Source organism: Danio rerio, chromosome 7 (genome assembly GCF_052040795.2).
Source record: "Danio rerio strain M-AB ecotype USA chromosome 7, GRCz13ab, whole genome shotgun sequence".
In the NCBI taxonomy this organism is placed as follows: Eukaryota; Metazoa; Chordata; class Actinopteri; order Cypriniformes; family Danionidae; genus Danio; species Danio rerio.
The window spans coordinates 25,428,370-25,437,500 of NC_141027.1; the positions used below are offsets into that span (position 1 = coordinate 25,428,370).

The 9,131-nt window shown below is 35.9% G+C and overlaps 1 protein-coding gene and 1 long non-coding RNA gene across 10 annotated transcripts in view; one reads left to right on the forward strand and one right to left on the reverse strand.

The window, feature by feature from the left end:
* LOC147835989 (uncharacterized) overlaps nucleotides 1–9,131 on the reverse strand; it is a 198,225-nt gene that overhangs the window by 61,448 nt on the left and 127,646 nt on the right. The gene's annotated exons all lie outside the window — the stretch shown is intronic.
* The window catches only part of LOC141375365 (uncharacterized), a 34,432-nt gene continuing 32,909 nt past the window's right edge, over nucleotides 7,609–9,131 (forward strand). Inside the window, exon 1 of the long non-coding RNA XR_015495712.1 lies at nucleotides 7,609–7,933. This is a non-coding gene — a long non-coding RNA (uncharacterized LOC141375365). The remainder of the gene's footprint in view (nucleotides 7,934–9,131) is intronic.

Sequence of the window (9,131 nt, forward strand, 5' to 3'; positions counted from 1 at the left end):
AAATGAAAGTGAAGGCTTAAAATGTTCTGAAAGAGTGAAGGCTGAAAAGAGCATGTTTGCAGGAAATAAAGGGTATAAACAAACACCTTAGTCATACCTTTGGTCTTCACCACTGGCCTGTAAGACTACAGATGACCAAAAGATGCCGAAAAACAACATTTGGCAGCTCACTTCAAAAGAAACAACTGTAGTACTTGTTTGTCAATATGCAAATGCTCAACTCTGTTCTATAACAAAGAAAATAGGTGACCGAGGTATGTTTATTAAACAGAGACATGAGAGAGAGGAAAGCACAATGAGAGAGAGGAAAGCACAAGGTAACATACACAAAGCGTAATTTGGAACAACATGTTTCATTTGTAAATGATGAAGTTCCGGAATGAGGTTTAGATGGGGTGGGTGGTTCTGAGTGTGGGCATAAATGAAAGAGTTTGTTATGATCAAAATCTTAAAGCATGAATACAGTCACATGACAGCACAAAAATACCAGCTCCCATTCACATAAGAGAAATATTGTTGATTGTGGTGGAAAAAAGCTAGTTTTAGTTTTTGTTTGTAGTATATACACTACCTGACAAAAGTCTTGCCACCCCTCCAAGTTTTAGGAGTAACAAATAATAACTTGACTTCATAATTTGTTATCAGAAGTGGCTTATATGAAAGGCAAAGGCCTCTAGATTATGCTTATTTTACCAAAATAAAATATGATCATGCCTTGATTTTAATTTTTTTAATCAGGACAGTTAGGTCTGAATTTGCTGAGAAAAGTCTTGTCACTAAATAGAAATAATGTACAGTAAGGATTATAAAGTCATGGTGCAGTGGAAAAAAAAAATTATGTATGACTCATGAGCTTGGACAACTGCATCCATACCTCTCTGCAGTGACTCAAATAACTTATTATTAAAGTCATCTGGAATTGGCAAAAGAAAGCGTTCTTAAAAAATTGTTGAAAGAAAGCATTAATCAAGATTCGTTAGATATATCTTCAATGCCTCCTCCATCTTTCCCCCAACATGCTCAATAATGGTCATATCTGGTGACTGGGTTGGCCAATCCTGTAGTAACTTGACCTTCTTTGTTTTCAGAGGTTGAAGTTTGAGAAGGAAGGCTATCTTGCTGAATAATTTGCCCTCTGCTGTGGTTTGTAATGTAATGGGCAGCACAAATGTCTTGATACCTAAGGCTGTTGATGTTTCCGTCCACCCTGCAGATCTCTTGCATGCCCCAATACTGAATATAACCCCTAAACCATGATTTTTCCTTTACCAAATTTGACTAATTTCCGTGAGAATCTTGGGTCCATGTGGGTTCCAATAAGTCCTCTGTAGGATTTGTGAATATTGGGATGCAGTTTATTAAATTTCTGCCACTTTTCCAAATTATCAACTAGAAGTCAAGTTAGTATTTGTTGCTCTTACACCTGGGATCGACGACGAGACTTGTCAGGTAGTGTATACTCTATACCTTTTGTTAAAGGTTTTTTTTTTTTTTTTTTACTTATCCTGCCAAAATGTTCTCTGGCCTAAAAAAAAAAAAAAAAAAATTTAAATAGTTATTTTTTTAAGCCACATACTTTAAATAATGTCAAAAAATGGCAAATATAGTTACATGCATATACACATTTAAAGGCCGTAGCTTGGTGAAAGAGGTGGTTCTTTTTTCTTAAAATGCGGACCTTTTTGCAGTCACTTTCTATTTAATTATGAGGTTTAAATAGGTTGGATTTTAATGACATTTTAAGCACAATTTTTACATGATTAGCTTACTGGATAGTCCTCATAACCACATTTTTGATGTGCCAAAAACACTTCCTAAAAAATTAAATAAATAATCATTTACATATAAATATATTAATATATCATATATACATAAAAGTACATCAATTATCATTGGAAAAAACTGTAATCTGTTTCAGTTTTAAGTTAAAGACTAGCTTATTGTAATTTAAATCTCATTAATTTAAATAGCAAACTGGCCAGCACATTTAACTTTCCTCAGTCAAGCTAAAGCAACAGCCAACACAGGACTCTGATTAGGTTAAAGCCTTCTTCGATAGATTATTTTCACAATTGATCATGGCAAAGCAGTCAAAATAGGACAAATGAGCTAATGTATAGGACCAATTTTGGACCTTTGTCAGAGAGGTGTGGGTCTTTTGAACCACACTAACTCCCCTGGCTATGGGCCTGCATTTACTTTAATGTAACTTTTAAAAATGATTTATACTATTATTTGATTAAATAAACAAACAACAGAAATAGTGTGCTTCTGCTATTTGCAGTATTGTTTTATATGAACACAACTAGCATAGACTAGTTTACATGCAGGCACAGTATTTGAACTTTTACCTCACAAATCAACTAGTAGCCTTTACTCACGCTCCATCAGTGAGATTTCAAACAGAAATTCCATTAAACTCAAAAGCTCCATGTTTTCAGTGCATGGGATGAAGCAATGGTTTTTGATTGTTCATCTGATTCTATAAATCAGTTCAATAAATGGTTAAAGTGAATTCTGCTACAGGTGCCGCTTACAAAAAAAGACAAGATAGTATTATATCAAACTCTTGAAGGTAGCAAGACTTTGGGTGCACGAGCATCACTTTTTGTCAATTCTATGACAAACAGGACCCAAGCACATTAGCTAGGTTTCAATGCAGTGTATTGATTTGTGCTTCAGCAAATGGGAGCCCAAAAGCTTTTTTTTTTTTTTTAACTTGTATGCTACCTTAATTCTCTTTAATGAATTTATAACTACCAAGGAAATTAATTTGTCCAATGTTAACCAGACTGAAGTTTTTATTTATTTATTTATTTTTATTTTTTTGTGGGAAAGATGACCAAAAATATTTAAGACTTTTTCAAACTCAATTCAAGGCTTTCTTGTATTTGAAACATACATTAAATGGGAAACACAGAACACGTAAACAGCAATAAAACAGAAACGGAAACAACAGGACTGTGTATAAACAGCAATGACAATCTGAATAACGCTGGTACTATTTATATAGTATTTAGCATTCTAAGCTTTTTAATACTTTAAAAAAACCTTTCTTAAAGATAATTTTATTAGAGACATTAAGTGCCCTATCATACATCCGACGCAATATGGCGCAAGACGTGTTTCCACAACATGTTGCTAGTTTCAGACCAACGCAATTCTAATTTTCCTGTTTTTCGAAACGTTGTTTAAATAGCAAATCCATTTGCACCACTTTGTAGACTCATGGGTGTTCTGGTCTGGAAAAGAGGTTTGTTAAGGTGCATTGTTGGCACATTGCTATTTTGAAGAACTAAAATAGACTGCTTAATAGACCAAAAAGTCTAAAGTCAAGCGCAGATTGCGTCAGTTGTGCACCTCGCTTAAACATTGCTTGAAACAAACAGGATGTAGAGCAATACAGAATTATCTTTACAAGTGAAAAAGAATTAAAGGATTAAAATATTACAAAAATGACTATTTTCTATAAAAATAAAAACCAGTCCCTCCATGCCTTCATCTCTGCTCTCTTCAGTTTATTAATGAAAATTTGATTTTGTATATAATGTTATTAATATCATTGTCATTATTTATTATATGCATAGTTATACTTGTTTTATTAAAAACAAGCTTAGATTTGCCCACCTGTCAGGTTTTGGACCATATGGGGCAAAGGAAGTGTCTTTGGATATAACTTGGATATACAGTTTTTTGACCACACTTCAGTATTTTTGTTCATTTATTTGTTTGCTGGAAATTAGAACTGAATTTAGAAATAATTTTGAAATAAAACTTTCCGCTTAACAAATGAAATTAATTATGTAGGCTAATGGATGTTTTCAGTGGAGTGCATAAAACACCCTTTCCTTATTCACAAAATAGAGAAAGTAAAAGTAAATGCTGAATGGAGGAGGCTCATTCTCTTCTTGCTGCAGATGCTGTTTAACTGTTTTCTTAAATGTTTTGAAGTGTTCAGTTTTTCCACTTACAAAGTCCGCCATGTAAATAGCAAATGTGCCATGGAGCGACACAACTGACTCTTAAAGGGAATGGGAGATGAGACTCTGATTGGTTTCTTCTCCAAACACACCTATAACTCATTAAGAGAATAAGCTCAACCCTGTTAGACCATGCGCTGCGGCTGCGTATTTTCCCGTCCTTAAAATAACAAAAGTGGATTTGAAAACGCCCTTAATGCTCAGACTTTGCGCCTAGACCATTAAAATAGAGCCCTAAGACTTCATATGGACCAATGGCCACCCTGCAGAAGCCTGAAACAGAATGTTATAGATAGAGAGAACAATAAACAAATAAAACAATAGAACAATTCACTGGAAGATAGAGAGACAGACAGCGTGATAACTGAATGATTAAAGAATTCTCATCTAAAAACATTTATCTATATCTTACCATTAAGAATCGTAAGTGATATATTTAAAGCTGTGATTAATTGTGAGGTATTGAAGACATTTTTATTTATAAAACAGAGAGAGACAGAGATAGCATGTGTATGTGCATCAGCCTGTGCATGTGAATTTCTTTTATGGTGCACCCTACTGATGTGTTTCTCTGTATTTATTCTTAAAATAATATTTTTGTTAATATAATAATGTATTTATTCTTAATATGTTTCCTACAGATGTTCTTAATGTCTCTAAAAAAGTATATAAAGAAATGGGCACAAGTGTCATGCAACAGGAGTTAATACGTCTGTGTGTGTGTGAGAGAGAGATAGAGACAGTGAGAAGATGGGGCCCTTAGGACTAATGTGATGTATCAGCTTGGCTGAGGTTGCTTTGGGACTCAGGGAGAGAGACGGAGACACAAACAGCATTTTCCACCTGTAACACTGAGTGAGGGGACAGCCAAAGGTTATAGTGTACGGAGAAAACAGCCAGCGTAGATAAACATGTCAGCGCAGGCGAAATAAAGAAACAGAGAAACACATCAGTAGGAGCGCACCATAAAAAAAGAAAACCACATGCACGCATGGGCAGACGCACACACACACACACAAGCGCACACACACACACACACACACACACACACACACACACACAAGCGCACACACACACACACACACACACACACACACACACACACACACACACTCTCTCTCTCTCTCTCTCTCTCTCTCTCTCTCTCTCTCTCTCACAGTGCCATGCAGCTATATTATAATAACATATTTAGGGACAATTAAATGGACTGTGAACAGCCCCAATTTGTCAATGGCAAAATTGGCAAATTAGCCAAATGGAATCTTGATCAAATGTATAGTCTGTTAAGTTCACGGAAGGGTGAAATATGTGTGTTGTTACTGTCAGAAATCCCAGATGTCAACTGATTTTCAGTAACAACCAAATTGTTTCCAGCTCGGTAGCTGACAGAGGGAGAGAATGAGGATATCTGTGGGAGATGGAGAAACACTTTCCACTGCAGGCTGTGAACTTTTTAAGACCTCTCGCTTTGGCCTCCTCTCTCACACATACACCAAAACACACACACACACACATACACACGCACACACAATTTGCAACATCCCCAAAAACAGAGGTAAAATCTTGGTAATGTGACACTTCTGCAACATCTGCACTTTGGAAAGTATGCTGGAAAAATGAAAAGTGTTTGTCTTTGGGCTTTACCGAGGGGCTCTGAAATGCTGATTTTAAATGCCTGGGCTTGCGGTAAAAATGTCAACCTGCTATTCATAGAAACCTCTTAATTTATCATGAAGCCACTTTTAGGGGCGAAGAGAAGTGTCTATCTACAAAATAAAAAAAGTAGTATTTCAAAATTTACTTTGACTTGTATTTCATTGCAGACAATCTAAACAAAACAGTTCATAGTTTTTAAGTCTACTTCATTTCATTAGTAAATATAAATCCCATTCTGTCACTTAGGAGAAGATTAGAGCTAGTAATTAGCAGTTTAAAGCTAGCAATCAGGTAAATTGGTTAAATAATTATGTGATTTTAAACAGGTGAGGTCAACGGGTGATTGTAATTACTGTATAACTCGGTACAAAAGCAGCATCCAAGAAAGGTCTAGTCCTTCAGAAGCAAAGATGGGCCAAAGATCAACAGGTTGCCAACCATTACATGAGAAAATTATTCAAATGTTCTTCAAAGAAAGATAGAAAAACATTTGTATATTCCACATTCAAGGGTGCATAACATAAGTAAAAAGATTCAAGGAATCTGGAGGAAGTTTAATGCAGGACAAAGGCACAAGGCTGTGACCTCCGATCGCTCAGGCGGCACTGCATCAAGAATAATCATTCATCTATAAGCAATATCACAACTAGAGCTCAGCACTACTTTGGCAAACCTTTGTCAAGTACCACAATATGCAGTTACATCCACAAATGCCAGTGAAAACTGTATTGTGAAAAAAGAATGCCCTATGTTAACAGTGTCCAGAAGTGCCGTCGACTTCTCTGGGCTTGAAGGCATCTGGGATGGACTTTCACACAGTGGATGAGCATTTCAGGTATTTTTGGAAGAAATGGACGCTGAGTGCTCTGGACCAAAGAAGAAAAGGATTATATCCAGACTGTTACCAGCAACAAGTACAAAAGTCAGGGTCTGTCATGATATGGGGTTGTGTCAGTGCCCTTGGCAAAGGTAACTTGCACTTCTGTGATGGCACCATTAATGCTAAAAAGTACATAGAGATTTTAAGCACAATAAGCTCCCTTTTTTTCCAAGGACACCCATGCATATTTTAACAAGACAATGCAAAACCGCTTTCTGAACACATTCTAAAGTCCTGGCTGCAGAGGAAGAGGATACAGATACTTGACTCCAACAGAAAGAACGGGACAAAATTACACTTGATCACTTCATCACTTGGTGTCATTAGTCCCTAAACATTTTTAAGTAATGTGTGAAAGAATGGCAACATTACAAAGTAACAAATATTTTACTGTTCCAACTTATTTTGAAATAAGTTGCAATAACCAAAATCGGAATGTGTTTATTTAAAAATTAAACATAAAATCATGAGGAACAGATTAAATAATGTGTTGTTGTATTATCTGAAAAAAAGAAACAAACAAACACAAGTCTTCCTTTTTGTTAGCGTTTTCCATAATGTCCCAACTTTTATTGATTTGTGGTTGTATGTATGTATGTTTGTATGCATGAATATATCCATCTATGACTTTTGTGATTGTTTGTATGCTATTAACCATCTGAGTCGAGAGAATGGCACTTTTCATGAGTAACTGTACATTTTTTTTGAACAGCTCGAACAGGCATTGGAAATATGCTACAATATCACGGCGAGACAGAACCAGTTCTCCATCATCAGAGAGCACGATGACTGAAAGCTTTGCAAAAACACATGCAACGTTTGTTTACTGGAGTTGAGTGTAAGGTCACCGTGCATGGGGTTCCACTTCAATCAGTGCTGAATAATCAATGCAAGAGTAATCAATGCTGAAACACAGGAACCCCTCCATCTGCACAAGTTTAACAACACATTCTGCGGTGTGACTCCTTTCCCAGAAAAATCATAAATAATAAACACACAGCGAGCGGCCAAATCGCATGTTGTATAACCGTGTATGGATTATCAGCCTATTAGGGCATAAGGGCTTGAGCGGAGCTCGTGAAAACGCTTCCCAGATGAAGACAAGCACAGCTGCAGTCAGCATGTCTGCCGGGTATAGATGGCCCGTGATTGAAGAAAATCTCCTCCAGTCTCCCTCTGTTCTGATGTAACCAACTAATGACAATGTGGTTGAACAGCACTTTCATACATTCTCTGCTTCAGAAAAGACAGACAGAAAAAACGAAATCCTGCACAGGAATTCTGAGGTCCCAGCACATTGTGCGAATGCGCTTTGGACTGCACACACAGACAAATGTGAAGCTAAGAGGGATGAAATGGAGAACAAAAGAGCTTCGAGATGAAGAAGAAATCGAAGAAGAATGATAATCAAAAGAAGGTGAGGTCTGTGGATCTGAAGACACTAATTGAATTTCATGGCAGTGGACTTTGGCTCCCCAGACACAAATACGACTGTGATTGAACAGCAGAATAACTGCTTAGAAAGAGAGAGAGAGAGAGAGAGGGAGAGGGAGAGAAAGAGATAGAGGGAGGGAGAGAGAGAGAACTAGCTAGAAATACTACTGCAAACCATCTGAATGAATGTAGTGTATTGTATTTATTTTCTTACATTTTAACAATAATACATTTTTTCTCTTTTGATATTTTTTTAAACCTCAGTCTTTTCTTTCTTATTGTACAGTACATATATTTATCAGGATTATAATTGTTGCATACTGTATATATATATATATATATATATATATATATATATATATATATATATATATATATATATATATTAGTGCTGTCAATCGATTAAAAAAATTTACTAATTAATCGCACCTTTTAAAAAAAATTAATCGCGATTATTTAAATTTACTGAATTAATATGATTTAAAATACTGAAACTTGTAATTTTGGCTATTTAAATGTAAAATAATGTGAACGCAAGAAAAAATATATTTTAATTTAAAATATAATTGTTTAATAGAATTTTTGTTTAACTTGTAACACAGATTTCTTCATGTAAACAACATACCCACAATAAACCATCAAGATCCTGGCTTGACAGCCATATTTATTCCAGAAATTAAAACACAGGCATGTTAATGACATTTAAATTTCAAAACAATCAATGCCAATAAAGAAAACATTGATTTCCATGTTGGATTCTAAGTGGACTGCAAAAAAATGCAAAAAAAAAAACAGGCATTGCAGATATGGAAAATGAAAAATGATAATAATAAACTATAGATTACAAACTGCTGCACTCATTGTAAAGTTGTATTGCTGTGAGTTGAGAACATTAGTTATAGAGTAGAAACAATTTTGCTTAATCCTCCTTTACATTCATCCAGTTGCTAAGACTAGGAGTATCCCGCAAGTGCACAGAGACTCCCAAATGCCTGCAAATTAATGATAATTTCTTGCAAACCAGTCGTTAAATACATTGCACAGCCCTCTCGCCCCTACTCAGATACGTCGCTCACTCCACCCCTTACACCCCTCAACGTACCTGACACAGACAGACACACACACTCAACGCACTGCAGACGTTTTGGCCCCAACGGCCTTCCATACTGGAGCGACTCCCC